Source organism: Spermophilus citellus (genome assembly GCF_964194105.1).
Source record: "Spermophilus citellus genome assembly, contig: SCAFFOLD_113, whole genome shotgun sequence".
Taxonomy (NCBI): domain Eukaryota; kingdom Metazoa; phylum Chordata; class Mammalia; order Rodentia; family Sciuridae; genus Spermophilus; species Spermophilus citellus.
In genome coordinates, this window is record NW_027672919.1 from 890651 (window position 1) to 914493 (window position 23843).

The 23843-nt window shown below is 34.8% G+C and overlaps 1 pseudogene across 1 annotated transcript; it reads left to right on the forward strand.

Moving 5' to 3' along the window:
• Window positions 1-11507, forward strand: LOC308640356 (cytochrome c, testis-specific-like; annotated as a pseudogene). Its single transcript has 2 exons — window positions 1-169; window positions 11359-11507. The product of its transcript is annotated as a cytochrome c, testis-specific-like (transcript).
• The last annotated feature ends 12336 nt before the right edge of the window (window positions 11508-23843 follow it).

Genomic DNA, 23843 nt, shown 5'->3' on the forward strand with positions numbered 1-23843 from the left:
ATGGGAGATGCTGAGGCAGGCAAGAAGATCTTTACTCAGAAATGCGCTCAGTGCCACACAGTGGAAAAAGGTGGAAAACACAAGACAGGTCCAAATCTCTGGGGTCTCTTTGGCTGAAAAACAGGGCAAGCACCAGGATTTTTGTATACTGATGCAAACAAAAACAAAGGTAACAATCATCAGTGGTGGAAGAACTGAGATATTTTGTCACAGAAAGAAAAGCAAATGATTTGGCCCATAATTAAGGGCTTTATTTGCATTATTGAAAATGGACCCTTGTGCTTATAATACTGATACATTGATTTATATCATAAGATCTGAATTTGGATAACTGATTATCCTTATGATAAGAAGAACTAGCAGTTTTGTATGGCATAGGTTTTTGCCTGTACAAAGTATTTTATTTTGTGCAATATGTTTATCTTGAAAAAAGTGTAAGCTAGATTTAAAAGAACTCAAATCATATTTTAGTGGTAGAATGGTAGTAGTGATTCTATCTATAATAATTATTCTTAGCAAAGTGGGGGGGGATATTATGCAGTTGGAAAAGTATATTCAACAATTTCTTTGTTGGTAGAAAGAGGGTAGAAAGTAAATGAGAAAGCATTTGAGAACTGAGATTAGAAATTGTTAGAAAGATTATAGTATCTTTTAAAAGCAATTTGTTACTCCTGGATATACATGTGAGACAGATATCTCTCTCTCTCTCTCTCTCTCTCTCTCTCTCTCTCTCTCTCTCTCTCCATATATATAGATATATATATCTCACACACACAGGCACTCATACATTAAAACAAACATGCTATATTATTTGTGCTAAAAGTAACACATAATCTTCGTTGATCCAAGAATATTTTAGTACTTTTAAAATATCAACATAGTTATTATTAACACAATATTATTATATTCAGATGTGCAAAAATTCTGGTTAACTAATATTGTATAATAAATAATTTGGTTTTGGTCCTGAGTTCCTTTCCAAGAATATGTAAAACCTTGGAATTTCCTAAGTGTTAGGAATGTCTTTGTTATCATTGTTGGCCCCTGAGACCAAGACCCAAGATATGCTGAGATAATATGATGAATTCATAAATCATTTCAGAATGGAGGTGACTATGCTAGAAAGATCAACTATGTGATTGGAGAATTGGGGCATTGAGCTAGGTTATATTAGTCTAATCTCTGGGGAAAGACTGAGGATTGGAGATTGAGTTTAGTCATGTGGCTGATAAGTGATCAATCATGCCAATGTAATGAAATCTCATTAAAAACTTTGGGCACTTATAACTGGAAGCTCCTATTGAGTTTCCTAATTGGTGAACACATCTGGGAGGGTGATAAGTCCTGATTCCACAGGAATATGACCCAGAAACTACATTTGGACCTTCCCAATCTTTGCCCTATGAGTTTCTTAATCTAGCTGGTCCTAATTTGTATCATTCATAATAAAACTATAAATGTATGTACAGTGCTTTCCTGAGTTCTGTGAGTTGGTCTAGAAAATTACTGAACTTTGGGAGGTGGTGGGAATTCCTGGATTGGTAGTCAATTGGTGAGAATTGTGGGTGGCCCATTATTTACAACTAGTGTCTATGGTGAGGGTATTCTTATTGGGTACTGTAGAGTCTATGCTGATTCTGAGCAATTAGCATTAGAATTGCATTGCAGTTATTGAACTAGGATTTTCAGTTGATAGATTACTGGATAATCATTTTTAAATTTACATTTATTACTTGCCATTATAATGGCTCTTAAATATTTAAAGTAATATTTTGCTGTAGTATCATTTTAATATTATTATTCTGTTACAATAGCAAACTTTTGAATTCCTAATTTGTAACCTAGTTATAAACTAATATTTATGCCTGTAGCTACCAAAATTTTAAGGCATTTATTACTTATTAGTATTGATTTGAAATTGTATCAAAATTTACTTCGAATGCATCTTTTATTATAGATTGTTGTCAAAGGTTGAAAGCTATAGAAAAGGCTTGGTTTTAACATTATCTAAGAATTAGAAATAAAATATCTCTAACTTTATTCAAGTAATTATTTTTATTTTTACTTATTTTTATTTTTACTTATTTGAGAATATATTATTATTTATTAGTTCCATTGATAAAATAAGGATAATATAAGCAGCTTGCTATGTTAATTGAATTAGGATTTTAAATTAGATTATTTAAAATAAAATGAGGACTAAGAAGAATCAGGAAGTCAATAGTCATGTTAATATAAATTATGGCTACTATCAACCTTATTTTATTTTCTGTGTATAATCTTTTTAAAATTTTGTTCTAATTAGTTATACATTACAGCAGAATGAATTTTGATTCATTGTACACAGATGGAGCACAACTTTTTATTTCTCTTGTTTTATATGATGTAGAGTCACACCATTCATGGAATCATCTGTATATAATTTTTTTGTAAATAATTTCACTTTTTTTTAGGAAGATGTGGAAATTATTATATTTTAAAGAAGACCCTTTGTCTCATGATTTGTGTGGAGTACAGTTTTACAAAATTCATAATAACAATAATCTTATATTGTGTGTTTTAAAGTTTTTGGTAAAATATACATAATATAAAATTTATCATTTTAATCATCTTTAAGTGTATGACTTTGTGTTTTAAGTATATTCATATTGTTTTGTTGTCATTACCACCATTTATCTCCAGAACTTTTTCATTTTCTCAAACTGAAATTCTTTTCCCATTAAGTAATCTCTGGCAATTACCATTCTACTTTCTGTCTTTGCCAATTTGACTATTTAATGAAATAATATCAGAAAAATTTCCAAACATGAATAATGAATTGGAAAATCAAATATAAGAGGCTATTAGGACACCAAATATATAAAATCTCAATAGATTCACACCAAGGCACATTATAATGAAAATGCCTAGCATACAGAATAAGGAGAAAATTTTAAAAGCCACAAGAGAAAAGAATCAGATTATATTTAGGGAGAAACCATTTAGGATATCTTCATATTTTTCAACCCAGACCCTGAAAGCTAGAAGATCCTGGAACAGCATGTACCAGCCCCTGAAAAAAAATGGATGCCAACCAAGAATCTAATATTCAGCAAAATTATGCTTTAGATTTGATGATGAAATAAAAACCTTCCATGATAAACAAAAGTTAAAAGAATTTACAACTAGAAAGCCTGCACTACAGAACATCCTCAGCAAAATATTCCATGAGGAGGAAACAAAAAACAACAATGAAAATCAGCAAAAGGAGGTATTACACTAAAGGAAATACTACTAATCAAAGGAGAAACCAAGTCAAGTTAAATACCAAAAATAAACAAATATGACTGGGAATACAAATCAGGTCTCAACAATAACCCTGAATGTCATTGGCCTAAACCCACCAATCAAAAGACATAGATTGGCAGATTGGATTTTAAAGAAGAAACAACAGTATGCTGCCTTCAAGAGACTTATCTCATAGGAAAAGACATCCATAGACTGAAGGTTAAAGGTCGGGAATAAATATACCTCTCATATGGACTGTGGAGACAAGCAAGGGTCTCCATCTTCATATCAAATAAAGTAGACCTCAAGCCAAAGTTAATCAAAAGGGATAAAGAAAGACAATTCATACTGCTTAAGGGAACCATACATCAGTAAGACATAACAATTATAAGTATAGATGCCCCAAACAATGGAGCATTTACGTTCATAAAACAAACTCTTATCAAGTTCAAAAGTCAAATAGACCACAACACAATAATTTTGTGTGACTTTAATGCACCTCTTTCACCACTGGATAGATCTTCCAAACAAGCTAAACAAAGAAACTATAGAACTTAGACTTAACTGATATATATATATAGAGTATTTCATCCATCAGTGAGTGAATACAGTTTCTTCTCAGCAACACATGGATCTTTTCCTAAAATAGACAATATATTATGCCACAAAGCAATTCTTAGCAAATAAAAGAAAATAGAGATATTACCCTGCATTCTATCAGATCATAATGGAACAAAACTGGAAATCAATGATAAAATAAAAAATAGAAGCTACTCCAACACCTGGAGACTAAATAATATGCTATTGGATGAACAATGGGTTGCAAAAGATATCCAAGAAGAGCTTAAAAAATTCTTAGAGGTAAACGAGAACCCTGATAAAACATATTGAAATCTCTGTGATACTATGAAGGCAGTACTAAGAGGAAAGTTCATTGCATGGAGTTCACTCCTTAAAAGAAGAAAAAGTCAACAAATAAATGACCTAATACCATATCTCAAAGCCCTAGAAAAATAAGAACAAATCAACACCAAAAGCAGTAGAAGACAGGAAGTAATTAAAATCAGAGCTGAAATCAATGAAATTGAAACAAAACCAATTGAAAAAAATTGACAAAACAAAAAGTTGGTCCTTTGAAAAAATTAATAAAATTGATAACCCTTAGCCATGCTAATGAAGAGAAGGAAAGAGACAACTCAAATTACTAATGTCTGTGATTAAAAAAGGAAATATTATGATGATACAGAAGATATTTAGAAATTATTTTGAAAATTTGTACTCCAATAAAATAGAATATATTGAAAGAATAGGCAAATTTCTAGAGTCATATGATTTGCCCAAATGAAATCAGGAATACACAAGTTAAACAGATCAATTTTAAGCAATGAAATAGAAGATGACATTAGAAGCTTACCAACCAAGAAAAAGCCCAGGACCAGATGGATACACAGCTGAGTTCTACAAGACCTTCAAACAAGAACTAATACCAATACTCCTCAAATTATTTCATGAAATAGAAAAAGTAGGAACACTTTCAAATTCATTCTGTGAGCCAATATCACCCTGATTTCAAAACCAGACAAAGACACATCATAGAAAGAAAACTTCAGACCTATATCTCTAATGAACATAGATGCAAAAATTCTCAATAAAATCTGGCAAATTGAATACAAAAACATATCAAAAAGATAGTGTACCATGATCAAGTGGGGTTCATCCCAGGGATGCAAGGTTGTTTCAACATATGGAAATCAATAAATGTAATTCATCACATCAATAGACTTAAAGATAAGAATCATATGATCATCTCAATAGATGAAGAAAAAAAAACATTCTACAAAACACAGCACCTCTTCATATTCAAAACATTAAAAAAACTAATAGGAACATATCTCAACATGGAAAAAGCTATCTATGCTAAGCCCCAGGTCAACATCATTCTAAATGGAGAAAAATTTAAAGCATTCCCTCTAAAAACTGGAACAAGACAGGTTTGCCCTCTTTCAACACTGTTTTTTTTTTTTGCTTCTCTCTTTTTTTTTTAAATTTTATTTTTTTTATTGGTTGTTCACAACATTGCAAAGCTCTTGACATATCATATTTCATACATTAGATTGAAGTGGGTTATGAACTCCCAATTTTACCCCAAATGCAGATTGCAGAATCGCGTCGGTTACACATCCACAATTTTACATAATGCCCTATTAGTAATTGTTGTATTCTGCTACCTTTCCTATCCCCTACTATCCCCCCTCCCCTCCCCTCCTATCTTCTCTCTCTACCCCATCTACTGTAATTCATTTCTCTCCTTGTTTATTTTCCCATTCCCCTCACAACCTCTTATATGTAATTTTGTATAGCAATGAGGGTCTCCCTTCATTTCCATGCAATTTCCCTTTTCTCTCCCTTTCCCTCCCATCTCATGTCTCTGTTTAATGTTAATCTTTTCTTCCTGCTCTTCCTCCCTGCTCTGTTCATAGTTGCTCTCATTATATCAAAGAAGACATTTGGTATTTGTTTTTTAGGGATTGGCTAGCTTCACTAAGCATAATCTGCTCTAGTGCCATCCATTTCCCTGCAAATTCTATGATTTTGTCATTTTTTATTGCTGCATAGTACTCCATTGTGTATAGATGCCACATTTTTTTTTATCCATTCATCTATTGAAGGTCATCTGGGTTGGATCCACAGTCTAGCTATTGTGAATTGTGCTGCTATGAACATCGATATGGTAGTATCCCTGTAGCATGCTCTTTTAAGGTCTTCAGGGAATAGTCCAAGAAGGGCAATAGCAGGGTCAAATGGTGGTTCCATTCCCAGCTTTCCCAGGAATCTCCAAACTGCTTTCCAAATTGGCTGCACCAATTTGCAGTCCCACCAGCAATGTACAAGAGTACCCTTTTCTCCACATCCTCACCAGCACTTGTTGTTGTTTGACTTCATAATGGCTGCCAATCTTACTGGAGTGAGATGGTATCTTAGGGTGGTTTTGATTTGCATTTCTCTGATTGCTAGAGATGGTGAGCATTTTTTCATGTACTTGTTGATTGATTGTATATCCTCCTCTGAGAAGTGTCTGTTCAGGTCCTTGGCCCATTTGTTGATTGGGTTATTTGTTATCTTATTGTCTAATTTTTTGAGTTCTTTGTATTCTCTGGATATTAGGGCTCTATCTGAAGTGTAAGGAGTAAAAATTTGTTCCCAGGATGTAGGCTCCCTATTTACCTCTCTTATTGTTTCTCTTGCTGAGAAAAAATCTTTTTAGTTAAGTAAGTCCCATTTGTTGATTCTTGTTATTAACTCTTGTGCTATGGGTGTCCTATTAAGGAATTTGGAGCCCGACCCCACAATATGTAGATCTGAGCCAACTTTTTCTTCTATCAGACGCAGAGTCTCTGATTTGATATCAAGCTCCTTGATCCATTTTGAGTTAACTTTTGTGCATGGTGAGAGAAAGGGATTCAGCTTTATTTTGTTGCATATGGATTTCCAGTTTTCCCAACACCATTTGTTGAAGATGCTATCCTTCCTCCATTGCATGCTTTTAGCCCCTTTATCAAATATAGGATAGTTGTAACTTTGTGGATTAGTCTCTGTGTCCTCTATTCTATACCATTGGTCCACCCGCCTGTTTTGGTATCAGTACCATGCTGTTTTTGTCACTATTGCTCTGTAATATAGTTTGAAATCTGGTATCGCTATACCGCCTGGTATAGCGATTCACACTTCCTGCTTAGAATTGCTTTTGCTATTCTGGGTCTTTTATTTTTCCATATGAATTTCATGATTGCTTTATCTATTTCTACAAGAAATGCCGTTGGGATTTTGATTGGCATTGCATTAAACCTATAGAGAACTTTTGGTAATATCGCCATTTTGATAATGTTAGTTCTGCCTATCCGTGAACAGGGTATATTTTTCCATCTTCTAAGATCTTCTACTTCTCTCTTTAGGGTTCTGTAGTTTTCATTGTATAAATCTTTCACCTCTTTTGTTAGGTTGATTCCCAAGTATTTTATTTTTTTTGAGGATATTGTGAATGGAGTGTTTTTCCTCATTTCCGTTTCAGAAGTTTTGTCACTGATATACAGAAATGCCTTTGATTTATGCGTGTTGATTTTATATCCTGCCACTTTGCTGAATTCATTTATTAGTTCTAGTAGTTTCTTTGTAGACCCTTTTGGGTCTTCTAGGTATAGAATCATGTCATCTGCAAATAGTGATAATTTAAGTTCTTCTTTTCCTATTTTTATGCCTTTAATTTCTTTCATCTGTTATTTAACATAGTTCTTGAAACTCTAGCCAGAGCAATCAGATGAAAGAAATGAAAGGGACATGGATAGGAAAAGGACTCAAATTATTATTTGCTGATGATATGATTCTATACCTAGAAGACCCAAAAATTCCACAAGAAAACTTCTAGAACTATAAAATGAATTTGGCAAAGTAGCAGGATATAAAATCAGCATCCATAAATCAAAGGCATTTTTGTACATCAGTGACAAATCCTCTGAAAGAGAAACTAGGAAAACTTCCCCATTTACAATAGCCTCAAAAAATATATAAATAAAACAAAAAACCTTGGTAATCAATTTAAAAAAAGAGGTGAAAGACCTCTGCAATGAAAATTACAGAATGCTAGAACACTAAAGAAAGAAATTAAAGAAGACCTTAGAAGATGGAAAGATTATCTTGTTCTTGGTAGGCAGAATTAATATTGTTAAAATGACCATACTACCAAAAGCAGATTTAATGCAATTCCAATCAAAGTCTCAATGACATTCCTCATAGAAATAGAAAAAGCAGTTATGAAATTTATCCAGAAAAATAAGAGACCCAGAATAGCTAAAGAAATTCTTAGCAAGCAGAGTAAAGCAGGTGGTATCACTATACCAGACCTTAAACTATAATAGAGAACAATAGTAACAAAAACAGCATGGTATTGACACTAAAATAGACTTGTAGACCACTGGTACAGAATAGAGGACACAGAAACAAAGCCACATAAATTCAGTTACCTCATATTAGCCAAAGGCACCAAAAACATATATTGGAGAAACATATATAGCCTCTTCAACAAATGGTGCTAAGAAAACTGGAAATCTATATGCAACAAAATGGAATTAAGCACCTATTTCTAACCATGCACAAAACTCAACTCAGAGTGGATCAAGGACCTAGGAATTAAACCAGAGACCCTACACCTAATAGAAGAAAAAGTAGGCCCAAATCTTCATCATGTCGGATTAGGCCCCAACTTCCTTAATAAGATTCCTATAGCGCAAGAAATAAAATCAAGAATCTATAAGTGGGGTGGATCCAAACTAAAAAGCTAAAGAAACAATTAGTGAGGTGAATAGAGAGCCTACATTTTGGGAGAAAATTTTTACCACAAGCACATCAGATAGAACACTCATCTCTAGGATATATAAAGAACTCAAAAATCTTAACACACACACAAAAAAAATAACCCAATCAATAAATGGACCAAGGACCTGAACAAACACTTCTCAGAAGATGATATACACTGAATGAAAATATATGAAAAAATGTTCAACATCTCTAGCAATTAGAGAAATGTAAATCAAAACTACTCTAAGATTTTATTCCACTCCAGTCAGAATGGCAGCTATTAAGAATACAAACAACAGTAAGTGTTGGCGAGGATGTGGGGAAAAAGTACACTCATACATTGATGGTGGGACTACAAATTGGTGCAACTAATATGGAAAGCATTATGGAGAATCCTTGGAAAACTTGGAATGGAATCACCATTTGACCCAGCTATCCCACTCCTTGGTTTATACACAAAGGACTTAAAAACAGCATACTACAGGGACATAGCCACATCAATGTTTAGAGCAGCACAATTCACAATAGCTAAATGGTGGAACCAACCTAGATGCCCTTCAGTAAATGAATGGATAAAGAAACTGTGGTTTATATATACAATGGAATATTACTCAGCATTAAAAGAGAATAAAATCATGGCATTTGAAGGTAAATGGATGGAGTTGGAGAATATGATGCTAAGTGAAGTAAGGCAATCTCCTCCCCAAAAAATGCCAAATGTTTTCTCAGATATGAGGATGCTGATACATAATGGGGATGGGTGGGGGAGCATGGAAGGAATGGAGGAACTTTAGGTAGGAGGGAGGATATAGGAGGGGACAGAGGGGTAGGAAAGATGGTGAAATGAGATGGACATCATTACCCCAAGTACATGTATGAAGACACGAGTGAGGTGACTCTACTTTGTGTACAATCAGAGACATGAAAAACTGTGTTCTATATGTGTACTATGAATTGAAATGCATTCTGCTGTCATATATAATGGATTAGAATAAATAAATTTTAAAAATAAATAAAATATGTAAATTTTAAACTATATGTTTTAATAATTGTATTTTATCCATTTTTTTAAAAAAATCATACTTGGGCTATCCCTTGTGTGAATCTTCGATCTTCTTTGTCTAAATGTCTTCTATATGTATCATTTTTCCTTTGATTTGAAAGCTAAGTGATCATTTTAAATGCTTAATTATTTCCATTTTCTTTTTGTCAATATTTTCAAGCCCATTTGTGCCATCAGCAGCACCTGTTCAGTTAGCTGTCACTTTTATGTCTTTCTATTTTATCATTTTTTTGCTTGAGCATTTTGTAGTTCTGCATTGAGCCTTTAATTTATAAATTAAATTAAATTAGTAAATAGTACACATTAAATTAAAATGGTTTCTTTGAAACTGTGGGAAAGTAGTTATGGTTTTCATCTGCTTAATGTCTATAATTTCTGATGTGTATTTTTCTTTTAACTTTTTAAATATTCATATCTGCTTTGTATTTATATGTGGTATGTGTTTGTGCATACATGTTATGTATATGTACTTTCAACATTCTTACGCTGTTTCTTTTTTGATTATTATTCACCTTTTGATTAGAACAGATCTTCTTGGACTAATTGTCTGCAGAAGTATAGTAAGGGTGAAGGTCTGAGTGTACCAGTTAGTTCTTCTTTCCCTACAGTTATATGTTAAAGATGTGTATATATATATATTTGAGTATTTGTAGGTATATTTTGGTGATGGTGTTATTTGGTCCCCTTTTTCACCTGACAGAGGACTATGCAACTCCTGTAGTTTCTCTTTTATCCTATAAAATTAAAAACCTATCCTATAACACGTTGGGATCCTTCTTTCAAAGATGGCATGTCTCTGTTTTCTTTAATTCTGGCTCCCCTGTCCTCCATGATGTCAAACTGAATTTAAGGAAACTTTTATGTCCAACTGATACACCCTATTCTTTCTGAACCAAAATGGGGTTATAACTTTGCCCTTTAGGATGTGTCACCTACTTTGAAGAACTCTTCTCTTCTTCACCCTAGATCATTAGTGACATTGTCTTCTTTCTTTGGTCCATGTTTCATATCCTTGGTGTTCTTCTAATTATATCAAGTTTTGGGTTATAGATGTTTCCTGAAAAGTTTTATCAAAAATAGAGTTAGCATTAGTGTTTCTCTTTATCTATGTTTTGATTGGTTTTAGAAGGGAAAAAGGCAACCTTCCTTGTCATCTTGATTCTGGATTTCTGAGTCAGATTTTGATGGGAATGTGGACAAAAGGAACTTGGTTTGATTGACTGATGAAAGAACATGAAAATATAAGTTAATAGTTATAAATTCTTCACTCAAAGCAGGCTTGTAATTTTAAGGGAAAATACTTTCTTCTCTTTGGATCATCATTTACTCATCTGCATAATAAAAGACTAGATTAAATGATCTTTAAGGTCTTCTCTAAAAGGACGTGAGATTATAGGAGGATGAGTTACTACTTAGGCACAATGTGTGTGGGGTGATAGCTCATTGATTTATTTTGGATAATCCTAAATAACTTGTGACTATGGATTTCTTTAGAGAAGGCAAAGAGTGGAGTCTAATTTTGTAATGTTTTTCTAAGTCAGAATCTGTACATATTCTTAGTTAAAAGTCTTCTGTCCAGTCAGAATATAAACTTTTATTCACATGTGTATCACATTAGAAAACAAGCCCTGCAAATGTAACTATACAAACTTAAAAACTTATTTTCAATTTTATAGGTGTTGTCTGGGGAGAAGACACTTTGATGGAATATATGGAGAACCCAAAGAAATATATCCCTGGAACTAAAATGGTCTTTGCTGGTCTTAAAAAGAAGAGTGAGAGAGAAGATCTTATTCAGTATTTGAAACAGGCAACATCTTCCTGAAATACTATTGCAACTTAAAAAGTATCAATTTAAATATTGTACATTTAAATAAGTCATATTTGATCATTCTTGATCAGCCTGTAATAAGTTTAATGTTTAAAAATAAAGGTTGTTGTTTTTGATTATGTGTAATTTGATCAGATGCCCTGATAAACCCAAACTTACTTTTGTCTGCTCAGTGATAGTCAGGAAGGAGGAGGAGAGGGAAGGAAACTGAAATCTACTGGGCTTCTGTAGTACCTGCATGTACAACATATTTTATAAGCCTAGCAACTGCTGCAGGTGATGGAGATAGCTTCCACATACTTATTTCTCTGTAATTTGAATGTAGATATAACAGACATTAGCTTTAATTTTCATTAAGCTGAGTTTGGTTATGTGTTTACCTTTTATTATAAACAATACTCAAAGTAACTTAAGGAAAAAAGTAGGGAAAAGAAAGTCAAATAGTTGATCTTACTTTAAGAGTACATTTAGAAAAAAAGAGAAGCAAATCATCAATCTGGATGAATAAAATTTGACCTGGAGGGAAGGAGAGAAGCATTTTAATAAACATGCCATCTAAGATGTAATATTTTTTAATTCATATTTTAATGATACCCTGCTAATCCTGAGCAATATAAAACTGGATGGACTTCAGGGAGGGATAGAAGGGAGCCTTGTAAGAGAATGAGGGAGGAAAAAAGAAAACCCTTTTCTGTGTTTTTTTTAATTGTTGTTGTAGATGGACACAATACCTGTATTTTGTTTATTTATTTTTATGTGGTGCTGAGGATCGAACCCAGTGCCTCACACATGTGAGGCAAGTGCTCTACTGCTGAGCCACAACCCCAGCTCCCTGAAACCCTCTTCTTAAGTGTGGAAAGAGCGCCCTTCTCGCTATAAGAGTGAGACCTGGTGAGGCAGATCTACAGCAGGGCCTATATGGAAAGGAACAGAGCTCTGTGCACTGTGAGGCAGCCCCTACAGCAGCTAGGAGGTACTCTGTCACCCACATAGTGACAAAAGTAAACTGCTTTCATCCCAAAGAGGTGGGAAGATGATTGTTGGGGGGTCATTTTGGGTGCAGAGAAGACATCTGTTATCTCATTTACACTTTACAATAATCCTGTGAGGTTATACCGTCTGTAGTGAGCCATAGACGAGTGTGATGCCAAAGCCACAACTTGGGTTTTTCACTCCAGTGCCTGGAAACCTTTTACCATTATCATAATATAATAATATATTAATTAGTCAATTTATAGTAGACACTACTACTGTGAAGTCATCCTAAACGGGAAGTTCTCGGAGGAGGGGAATATAGTTGAAAAGCACTACTTTCCAGAAGATTCCATTTAATATGTTTGGTGCTCAGATGTACTCTTAAAACTTCTGGCAAGTGGGAGAAAATATACTACTCTTGGAGCCCAGTGTCAGTATTGTGTAGAAAAGTGTCTCTGGGGGCCAAGAAAGGCTTCAGGCAAAGCTGACTTGTTACTCTCTCCCTGGAGGAATTTTCTGATGAGAGCTGAGACATCTGCAGGGACTCCAAGAGTGTACTCAGAGCAGAGCTGGGTTTGCAAAGATGTAGAATTAGATGACATAACTCATATCCCAACTTACATGAGGCCTAAAAACTCTGTGGGAAAGAACTTGAACTCAATTCACATTCATAATTAAAGTTCAGATTTATGCAACCTGACAGATGGACTTGGCATTCATTAATAAAAGCCACATTGCAGGAAGGAGTAAAAGAACCTCATGTTCAGAGTTCAAATATTTTTAGTTAGGGGAAGTAAAAAGAAGCTAGTATGAGGAAAGCTGAGATGATGAAAGGCAATTGGATGGAAATAGGAAAGTATTAATTGAATTTCCATTTAAAAAATTGCTTGGTTAGTGATAATGCATTGAATTAAATTTATATTTATTTTTAGTAGGAGTGAAATAGGTACCTCTGCTGGTAGCAGTGTTTCTTGTATTAGAAAAGTTGGAGGAAAAATTGCAAATGAATACAGTAATTAGATCAGTATTGTGATAGGATTTATTATTGAATGTGTTATCTCAGAGGCTTAAGTTTGTTTTAGGATCAATTCATATGAAGTAACTTCTAGATATTGTGGTGATTTTATTCTGTGCCAATTTAGTGATAGTAGAATTGCATTTCTCAGAATTCTCTTTTCTGCATGGTTCCAGTTAGGTCTGGTCATAAGAGGAATTTACCTAAGATTTGGGAGACAGAGTAATCAAGCAGAAACTTTTACATTTGGAAGGTTAGTTCAGGGTCCCAAGTATAGCTCACACTTGTCAAAAATGTTTTGGTTCTGTTGTGTGTGTATGTGTGGCAGAGAGCAGGTGCTCCTCCAATTTTTGCCAGACCTTCTCTTTTAACTTCACTGAAGTTTTAACTCAGGGGTATGTGCTGTTTGGGGGTGGTAGATCGGGGGAAGGGCACAGCTTCATTGGATTGTCCATATCATCTAGGTTTGAAATGATGAGAAACAGACAACACAGGTACTGGCTGTCAGGTTTGTCCTTGCTCTCCCTGTTTTGCATCTTTTCTTCCCAATTATCTGCCATATAGATGTATAACAACCTTAAACCCATCACTGGATGCAAAACCAATAACAAAGAGTCTACTTTGATCAAACTGAAGTCAGGTTTCTCTAAGCCCTTTTCTTGACCAGGCCCTCTGTCCTTGGCCCACTTAGTTCAGTTTTAGCAAAAATCCTGCTAAATCCTCACTCTTGGTGCCTGATCACCTTGACCTGCATTCAGCAAGAATCTTATCAGAATGTTTTATCCAGCATTGCCATACCCCAATGTTTCCTCATAGTATTTTTTCATTCACTCATATGATGCTTCTTGACTATAAATCCCCACTTGTATTTTTATATTTATAGTTGAGCTTAATCTTTTTCCCCTTCAAAAAATCCTGTTTGCAGTAGTCCCTTCTTCAATAAGATCTTCCTTGCTATCTTTAACAAGTGTCAGAATAACTTTCTTTTTTAAAAAATATTTTTATTAGTTGTTGATGGACCTTTATTTTATTTATTTATATGTGGTACTGAGACTCCAACCCAGTGCCTTACACATACTAGGTAAGCACTCTGCCACTGAGCCACAACTCCAGCCCCCAGAATAACTTTCTTTAACATCAAAAATCTTCTGTAGTCTTCTTCACCAGCTTTCCTTTGTGGTCATAGTAACTTCTCTGATCCATTAGCCATTCCCTTCTGAATCATTTTCTTCCCAGCCTTCCTTCAACTATAAGATATAATCCCTATAATAAGTTCCTGTTCATGTCACCCAGAGTGGTCCTGCTTCCCTGGTCAAACTCTGATACAGGAACCATATCTATACAACAACACCTATTTTGTGAATGATAAAAACCTGTGAGACAGTTACACTCTAAATGCTTTTCAACCTAAAATAGGTATGTCCTTATAGAGTAGAGGAAACAATAAGTTTACTAAGATCTAAAATCATCAAGTTATTAAAGTGTGCCAATATGTCCTAAACTTGAATGCAATATTGAGTAGGAAAACGATTCATGTTAATAAGAGTACAGATTTCTTTGATGATGAAACCTAAAAATATAAGTACCTTGGTTTTGTAACATCATTAACAGGAACAAGAAGACAACATTTCCAGTGACGAGGAAATGTTATGCTGTCATATCAACAAAAATATATTTTAAAGTATTGCAAACTGTTGGACAATTATAGAAAAATGTTTATTATTTTTAGTTTTGGCAATTCTAATATACATCTTGACAAGGATCTGGAAGAATAAAATGTTTTAATTAATTAAAGTCAGAATATGAGATTAATTAACTTCTCAATTGTTTGTATGTTATGGAAGGAACAGAGAGAATTCTTCAGAAAGCAGTAGAACATTGTTAGAACTGCATTCTTTTTTAGATTTTTACACTAGCAAGTGAAGTACTTCCCAGATATAAAGCTCTAGACAGTAGTTCTTGTAGGAAACAACATACCATTTATTTTTTAAGAAGAGTAGCTTTTTGAATTGAACCCTTGTGTCCTACAAGATGTATATAATACAGCATAGTTTGGAGAGTGTGTTTTTCCTTATCCTCCCTCCTCATCACCTAAAATATTAACATAAATAGGGATTTAGAATCAAGTTGTTATCTCTGCATTTTTCATTTGGTGATCATTATCATCCACTTGTGAGCTTGAAATCACAATTTCCTGTAGTTCTTCAGCTTGAATTCCTCATTCCCCACAAAGTAGGGCCTATGAGAGTAGGACAGATTGGAAGGGGGCACTACCATGGGGAATGGGAGGTTGCATCAGAATACAAAAGCAGATGCTGGCACAGAAAAAGGCTAAGTCTGCTGCACAAAGGGGTACTATTTCCTCATCTTTAAAATGGCACATGAAGGAGCAATTTGGGCTAGATCTATTTTCTAATATATTTTATTTACAGAACCATTTGTTTAAAAGAAGTCTACCTCCAACGAAAATTCAATATTTAAAAAAACCATTCTGACCGAGGAAGGGTGAGACACCCTCCCTACTGCCCCCATATCTTTCTTCCTCACCCCTGACATGTAAAACTTCTTTGGAACAAAGGATACAGAGGCTGAAAAAAAATTGAGAACTGATGGTTGCCATATTCTCATTTTAAAAATGAAAAAAACTGAGGCCCAGAGGCATTTCCAAAATTAAATATCTAGTTAGTGTTAGTCCTCAAAACTGAGGCTGGAATCTGGGACCTGATTCCCCAGCATCTGATTTTCCAACTTTTTAGAGACAGGACCTTGCTCAGTTACTGAGGCTGGTCTCGAATGAGCAATCCTCCCACTTTAGCCTTTTTTTTTTTTTTTTTTTTTTATTTATTTTTTTAAGAGAGAGAGAATTTTTTTTTAAGAGAGAGTGAGAGAGGGGAGAGAGAGAGAATTTTTAATATTTATTTTTTAGTTCTCGGCGGACACAACATCTTTGTTGGTATGTGGTGCTGAGGATCGAACCCGGGCCGCAAGCATGCCAGGCGAGCGCGCTACCGCTTGAGCCACATCCCCAGCCCCCACTTTAGCCTTTTGAGTAGCTGAGGTAACAGGCATAAGCCACCATTCCTGACTGACTCCCCTACATTTATGTGGGGTTCTGGCTCGATCCATAGACTATCTAAGGTGCATACATTAAATTACCATCACCCATCTCCCTACTTCCTCACATTTAATTTTCTGTTCTATTAAAAAAAAACTTGCAATAATCATATAGAATCATAATCTTCCTGTATTAATCCATTCCAGAGGCTCTTTTTTGGTTAATTTTTTTTTTGGTATAGTATTTAAGATAGCATGTGAAAAACCATGACTGTATTATGTTTGAAATGAATATAAAGGTGGAAAATAAAGACGTTTGCTCATCTCTGCCATAAGAAGAATGTGGCCAGCTACAGTGGAAGGCTATTCATTAATTAGTTTATTCAATAAATATTTATTGTGCATTGTGGTATCTTATGTCTAAAGATGCCCTCAATAAACTATGCTTCCAGGTATTTACACCTGGAAGTCAAAAGCTCATTATATTTATTACCTGTCATCCAAGTTATTGCAGGTGACATTTACACCAAATATTTTATTCTTGCATAACATGGGTTACCATTTTCTAGCTTCTGATAACAGTTTTTGTGCCTTTTGTTTGGTGTTGAAGATAGGACTACATATTCATTTGTAGATGCATATCACTTATAGGTACCGATTTCTGTATTGACTCACTTTGCAATAGAAACAGGGTCTTGCAAAAAATAAAACATTTATTTCTCATTTACATAGAATGTAGGCTGTGAGTATGTGTAGGAAAAAAACATAAAATTGAACCATTCTGTAAAAGTGATCATTTATTTGCTTTCTTTACTCAAAAGTGTATTATGTGGCTGGGCCTGGGGCTCAGTGGAAGCACACTTGCCTGGCATGAGTGAGGCACTGGGTTTGATTCTCAGCACCACATGTAAATAAATAAAATAAAGGTCTATCAAAAACTAAATTTTTTTAAAGAGAGAGAGAGAGAATTTTAATATTTATTTTTTATGTTACTGGCGGACACAACATCTTTGTTTGTATGTGGTGCTAAGGATCGAACCTGGGCTGCACGCATGCCAGGGAGTGCACTACTGCTTGAGCCACATCCCCAGCCCATAAAAAAAACTAAAAATTTTTAAAAAGTGTATTATAGACATCCTTCTATGTGAGAACAAATAACACCTTCAAAAATATTAAAATCCATAATCAGTTATCTTCAAATAAAATTAATACTCAAAGAAAACTGTGCTTAATCTATCCAGAATTACAAAATATATAACTTTCTTTTCTAAATCAGAATTGAACCTCTAATGACAATCTTAACTGAGATTCTCAGATATACTGGTAAAGATTCTTCTAGTCCTCACTATCAAAGAATCTCTGTTGCCCAATTATTTCATGCTTTATGTAAAGTTGAGCAGTAATTTGACCATTAGCCTATAGTTAATCTAAAATGGAATTTTATGATGGTCTGATGTTTTTCCTCACATATCATAGAGAAATAATGGGAAAACAGGGATAGTGAGAGCAAAACAATAATGTGACAAGCCAGAATGGGAGAAGGCAGGCTGCAGGCAAGTATAGGAACCAGAAATGAGAAGACAGCAAAGTTGACACCTGGACTATGATATGTCAGGGAACTGGGTAAATCAAAGAGCAATGAGACTGAGTGCAACAGGGATTGTATGAAGTGAAAATATGAGGAAAGGAAAGGCATATACATATTTGTGATACATGGCGTTTTGTTTTCAACTATATACCACCTTCTTTCCTCTAAAAGAATGACATACTACTGTCATGTAACTGGCTATTCCTCCTTTCAGGGGAGTATATGATCTTACTTCATTGGCATAAGCCATGGCTTTATCTTATGACTATATTGTATCATGAATTTCATAATTTGCCCAATTGATAGGTTTATTTTTCCTCTGTAATGTTAATATAGATTGGTTTTGGTGGTAAAATAGGTGGTAAAGAAAATTTTACAGCATATACAAAGGTCTCATTAAAAAGTAAGTTACATAAGTCAGAAAATCTTTCAGGAGAAGTACTAGCATCAGGTTCTATATTGGATGTACAGGTTCCATAATATACAGGACTGTTCTTGTAATACATAGAAGTGATGTAATTAAGAGTTTCTAGAATGATAAATAACATGTTATCTACTATTCTACATTATATTCCACATTAGTAAGATTTGATGAGAGATTTGTAGTTTCTCAAGGTTAAAACTATCTTTAATTTTGATGTATTTATTCAGGAAAGGTAAATTCTGTCATTAAAACATTATAAATGTTTTATGAGTAACTTGTATATTTTTTTAAAATGCTTATTTGAAAGTAAAAGTTCTTGGCTTTATTCTAATCTCTCATTTATCATGGTCACTCAAAAAATGAAACAGTAGACATGTTTGTTTTTGTTATTAGTTGCTGTGAAAGTTACTCTTGGGAGTAATATTTCATCTTTGAATCAAGTCATAAATAACACATGAGACAAATGGAGACTGTATTTCAAATGATAAGGCATTTATTTATATCCTATGTTTATAAAATCTTTCCTATGAGCCATTTTTTAAAAAATATTTATTTATAGTTGGACATAACTTTAATTATTTATTATTTTAATGTGGTGCTGAGGATCAAACCCAGTGTCTCACACATGCCAGGCAAGCGCTGTACCACTGAGCCACAACCCTAGCCCTAAGCCATTATTTTTGATTTAGTGAATGAAGGCGTGGTAATTAAGAAGAGAGGCACCAGTGTTTAACATTTATTTCTGCTCTTCTTACATATTTCTTCCCTAAATTAAAACCTAAATTAAGATCTGTTGTTGATTTTTTCCCCTCCAATTTTCCTCCTTTTGTTCTATTCGTAAGTCTACATTCTCAAGACAAGTTGTGGATTACATTGCATATAAACCATTTCGAATGGTATCCAAGAACACTTCTAGTTTCTTTTATAGATTTCCTTGAGTGTCACATTCCATCAATGGTATCTTGTATTATCAATTGTACTTAAATATAATGTCTTATCTCCCTAGCTAGAAGATGATGATCATTACACAATGATCATATTTTTAGTAAAGTTACTTTTATGAAGACTCAAGGGATTTAAAAAATATTGAATTTGTCCTTATTCATAACTGTTTGAGTCTTTAAAAATATAGAAAGTATTTTTAACAATTAAAAGCCAATAGATGTGTGTTATCAACAAATTGTTCTTCAATAAGATACTTTGTTGTCAAATTTTCTGTGAGATCAAATTCTCTATTCACTTTAAAAGAAAATAATATCTAAGATATTCATGGAATGATAATGAAGCTTATTTTTCTGTAACTGAATGGGTCATTATTGTTCACCTAGATATCTTTCAAATTTTAAAAACTTGTCTTTCAGGTAGTTATTAATTTTGAATATACTTATAAATACAGGGGGGCTTATTGCTCAGAGCAGTTTTAATTTCTAAATTAAAAAATAGATGAATACTAAAATGTACTTTAATGTAAACACTTTTAAAAAACTGATAATTAAGTGCATCATGTAGGATTGAGTAAATACCAAGCATTAAATAATTTCTATCAGCAATTTGACCAAAATATGGGAAAGGAAGACAGAGCACAGTTTTTTAATGTAGAAGCAGGAAACATTTCACAGAGCATGTTAAATAGGTCCAAATGGAAAAGAGAAGTGTGAGAGGCAGGGAAGGAAGGAAGGATATTTCAGGACAATGCTCAGAAGAAAAGGAGGCTTTTTTTGGGGGGGGAGGTAATTGGGGATTGAATAGTGAACCCAGGAGCACTTAACCACTGAGCAACATCCATAGCACTTTTTATATTTTTTTTCTCTTGAGATAGATCTCTCTAAGTTGCTGAGACTGGCCTTGAACTTGTGATGCTCTTGCCTCACTGGGATTACACACCCTTTTTGGTAGCATATGAAAATAGAGACAAAATAGAGATGTAGTGATGAGGGGTCTGGTATTAGTTTCCTAGGATTGTTGCAACAAACTATCACAAACTTGGTGAATTGAAACAATAGAAATTATTATTTGGCAATTCTAGGGGCCAGAACTCCAAAATCAAGGTGTTGGGCAGGTTGATTTCTCCCCTATCCCATCCTGAGACTCAGAGTAAATCCATTTCATGCCCATCTCCTAGCTTGTGGTGACTTCCAGCAGTTCTTTCCATTCCTTGGCTTGTAGACACATCAACCTCTACCTTTACCTTCACAGTGCCTTCTCCTCTGTGTGTTCCGTATCTTCGCTTATATATAAGGAAAGTATCATTGTATTTAAGGCTCTCCTTGAATCCAGGATGATCTTATCTTGAATCCTTAACTTAGTTATGTCTTCAAAGATCCCCTTTACAAATAAGATCACATTCACAGATTCTGGATTGGTATATCTTTTAGGGGACTGCCACTCACCTATTACATGTCTTTTGACAAGGATTTAATCCTATAAATATAACATTTATAAACAAGGCTCTGCCATTATTATGCTTGTTATGTGGCAACAATACTGGATGGTAGAGAATGGACAGATAACAGGGCTGGGGATATGGCTTAGTTGGTAGAGTGCTTGCCTTGCATGCACAAGGCCCTGGGTTCAATCCCCAGAACCACAAAAAAAAAAATCTCAGAGAATAGACAGATAATGAAGGCTTGAATTAGGGACCATAGGTTTGGAGAAGAGATCTGGAATCAAAGAGAAATATACAGAACTGAGTGATTGAAGGCAGGGAGGAGTTAGTAATATTGGAGAAGATAAATTTGAGGTATCTGTGACATTTAGGAGCAAATATAGCAGTGGGAAAAATGGGTCTGGGATTCAGTAGAAAGCTTATGGTCAGCTAGTAGGTGAGTGGCTCCCAGTGAACCACACCTGAGAGTATTCACACGCTTGTCCATCCTTCTCTTGACTCTGCACTGGGCTATACAATTGGTTTTGACAAAAAAATGGCATACTCCCTCTTGGAAACCAACTGTCACATTGTAAGAAAGGAAAGGCTATCCTCCTGGAGAGAGAAGCCATGTAAAGCCGGCCTAGGGAATGAGACACCATATGGAACTCAGCTTCTCAGAGGAGAACTAAGCAGCCTCAGCCACAGTTAGCATTGAGTCTGCAGAGCTTTTTCTTTGAGCTGACTCATTTGTCTTCACAATATCATACCTTTTCAGGTAGGATAGTGCACTAAGGGATTCTGTTGACTGCACAATATCTTCATAATATCATATCTATTTTCATAATATACCACTTCAGATATGGTAGTTTGTACCTATGAGAGGGTTCTGTAGTCTGCAACTGTTGTAGAGTGTATTATAACAGTTTTGATTGAATTAGTTGATGAGCAGAAGAGGGCAGAATTACACACAAAATTCTTTGGAGTCATATTTACTAAGGGGAAATATATCTTAATTCTATTTCCTAAAATGACTTTTTCAAGGTTCCATTTTGGGTCAAGTGTTTTCCATTTGATTCTCTAGGCCTTACACAGATCCTCCTTTCTCTCTCCTACTTTATGCCCAGGTAGGATGACTATATGGATTCCATCAACAGCCTCCAACATTTTTAGCTTCTGGTCACTGATAGGAGGGAAGGAGGAAAATAAATTCAAGGTGTTTATTGCTGATATCCCTCCTTTGAGGTTAGCTTCACCTGCCAATGTCCTCTGACAGACCAGCACTGCTCCCTTCCAGGCCATTGTCACCACATAAGACTCTCTCCTTCTGGGTCTGGGATCCTTTCCTTCTTTCCTTCAGTCCTGGAGGTGGGAACTTCTATGATGCTGTGAGTCAAGTCCCAGGTTTCTTTACTATCCCTGTGGTTTATCTATAGATAAACCTTTTAATTAGTCCCTTTGTAAATTAACCCTCTTGGAATTACTTCAAGTTGAATGTTTTTGCTCTCTTGTTGGGAGTATGACTAATACACACCATTCTACAGATCTAGAAAAAATAGGAAATGGTAACTGGAGCCACATCTACACAATCTTATTATACAGTCTTCTATCACAGCCCTCTGGACTATCTTAAGTGTGTCCCATGTCACCTTCTAATTCTTTTCTCCAACCACTAACTCCTTTAGTCACCTCATGTACCAAGCAGGAAGCATGACTTCAGAACCAAGCCAGAAATTCCACATTCATTTCCCTACATGTCTCTTCTATTGCTTTTTCCACACTTCCCAGTATTCTTCCACTTTCTGTCCTTACTGTGGACTGAAGTCCTCAATCAAAAGCAGAGGGTTTGTTTTGGTCTTTTGTCTCCAGAGCCTGGCACATGATAAGTGCTAAACAACTGCTTGTATAATGAATACATGGAAATGTCGTCTATTAAACCTTCTGTTTCCAGGCAGCCCAGGGCTGATCCATTTTCCTCCCTCCCCTGGGGATGCTCACTGCTTTTCTTGCCTCCATCCAGTACAGTGCTGCAGTACTGTGACTAGTATTATGCTAGTAAGTGGTTTTTGTTGTTGTTTTGTAACAGCTTCATTGAAATATAATTCACATACCCTCTCATTCTCTTTTTGAAGTGTACAAAGTAATGAACTTTAACATATTCACATATTGTGTAACCATCATCACAATCAGTTTTAGAACATTTTCATCACCTCAGCCACCCCTCCCCCAAAACCTACACCCTTTAGTAGTCAATCTCCTTTCTCTCCATCTAGAAAGTAATATATTTTCTGTCTCAGTGGATTTGCCTATTCTCAAATTTCATATAAATGACATGCTACAAAATGTGGTCTTTTGTGAGTGACATAAAAACATTACTTATGCCGGGCATGGTGGCATATGCACACTTATAATCCCAGCAGCTCAAGAGGCTTAGGCAAGAGGATTGAGAGTTCAAAGCCAGCCTCAGCAACTTAGCAAGGCCCTAAGCAACTCAGTGAGACTCTCTTTTTAAATAAAATACAAAAAAGGAATGGATATGTTGCTCAGTGGTTAAATGTTCCTGCTTTTTGTCCCTGGTACCAAAAAACAAGCTAGCAAACAAACAAACAAAACCCACTACCACCACCACCGCCACCAACTACAACAACAAACTAACAACAAAAAACATGACTTGCATGTTTTTGAGGTTCATCCAAGTTGTAGCATGTATCAGTATTTCATTCCTTTTTATGGCTTAATAATATTTCACTGTATGGGTATACTACACCTTCTGGGTCTGGTATCCTTTCCTAACTGATAGGTTGTTCTCACCGAATAATGATAACAGTTGAACAACAAGTAATCTGTTTTTTCAAAAATATCACATGACTTGGAACATCTGTAGATTTCCATGATACAACATTTCCATT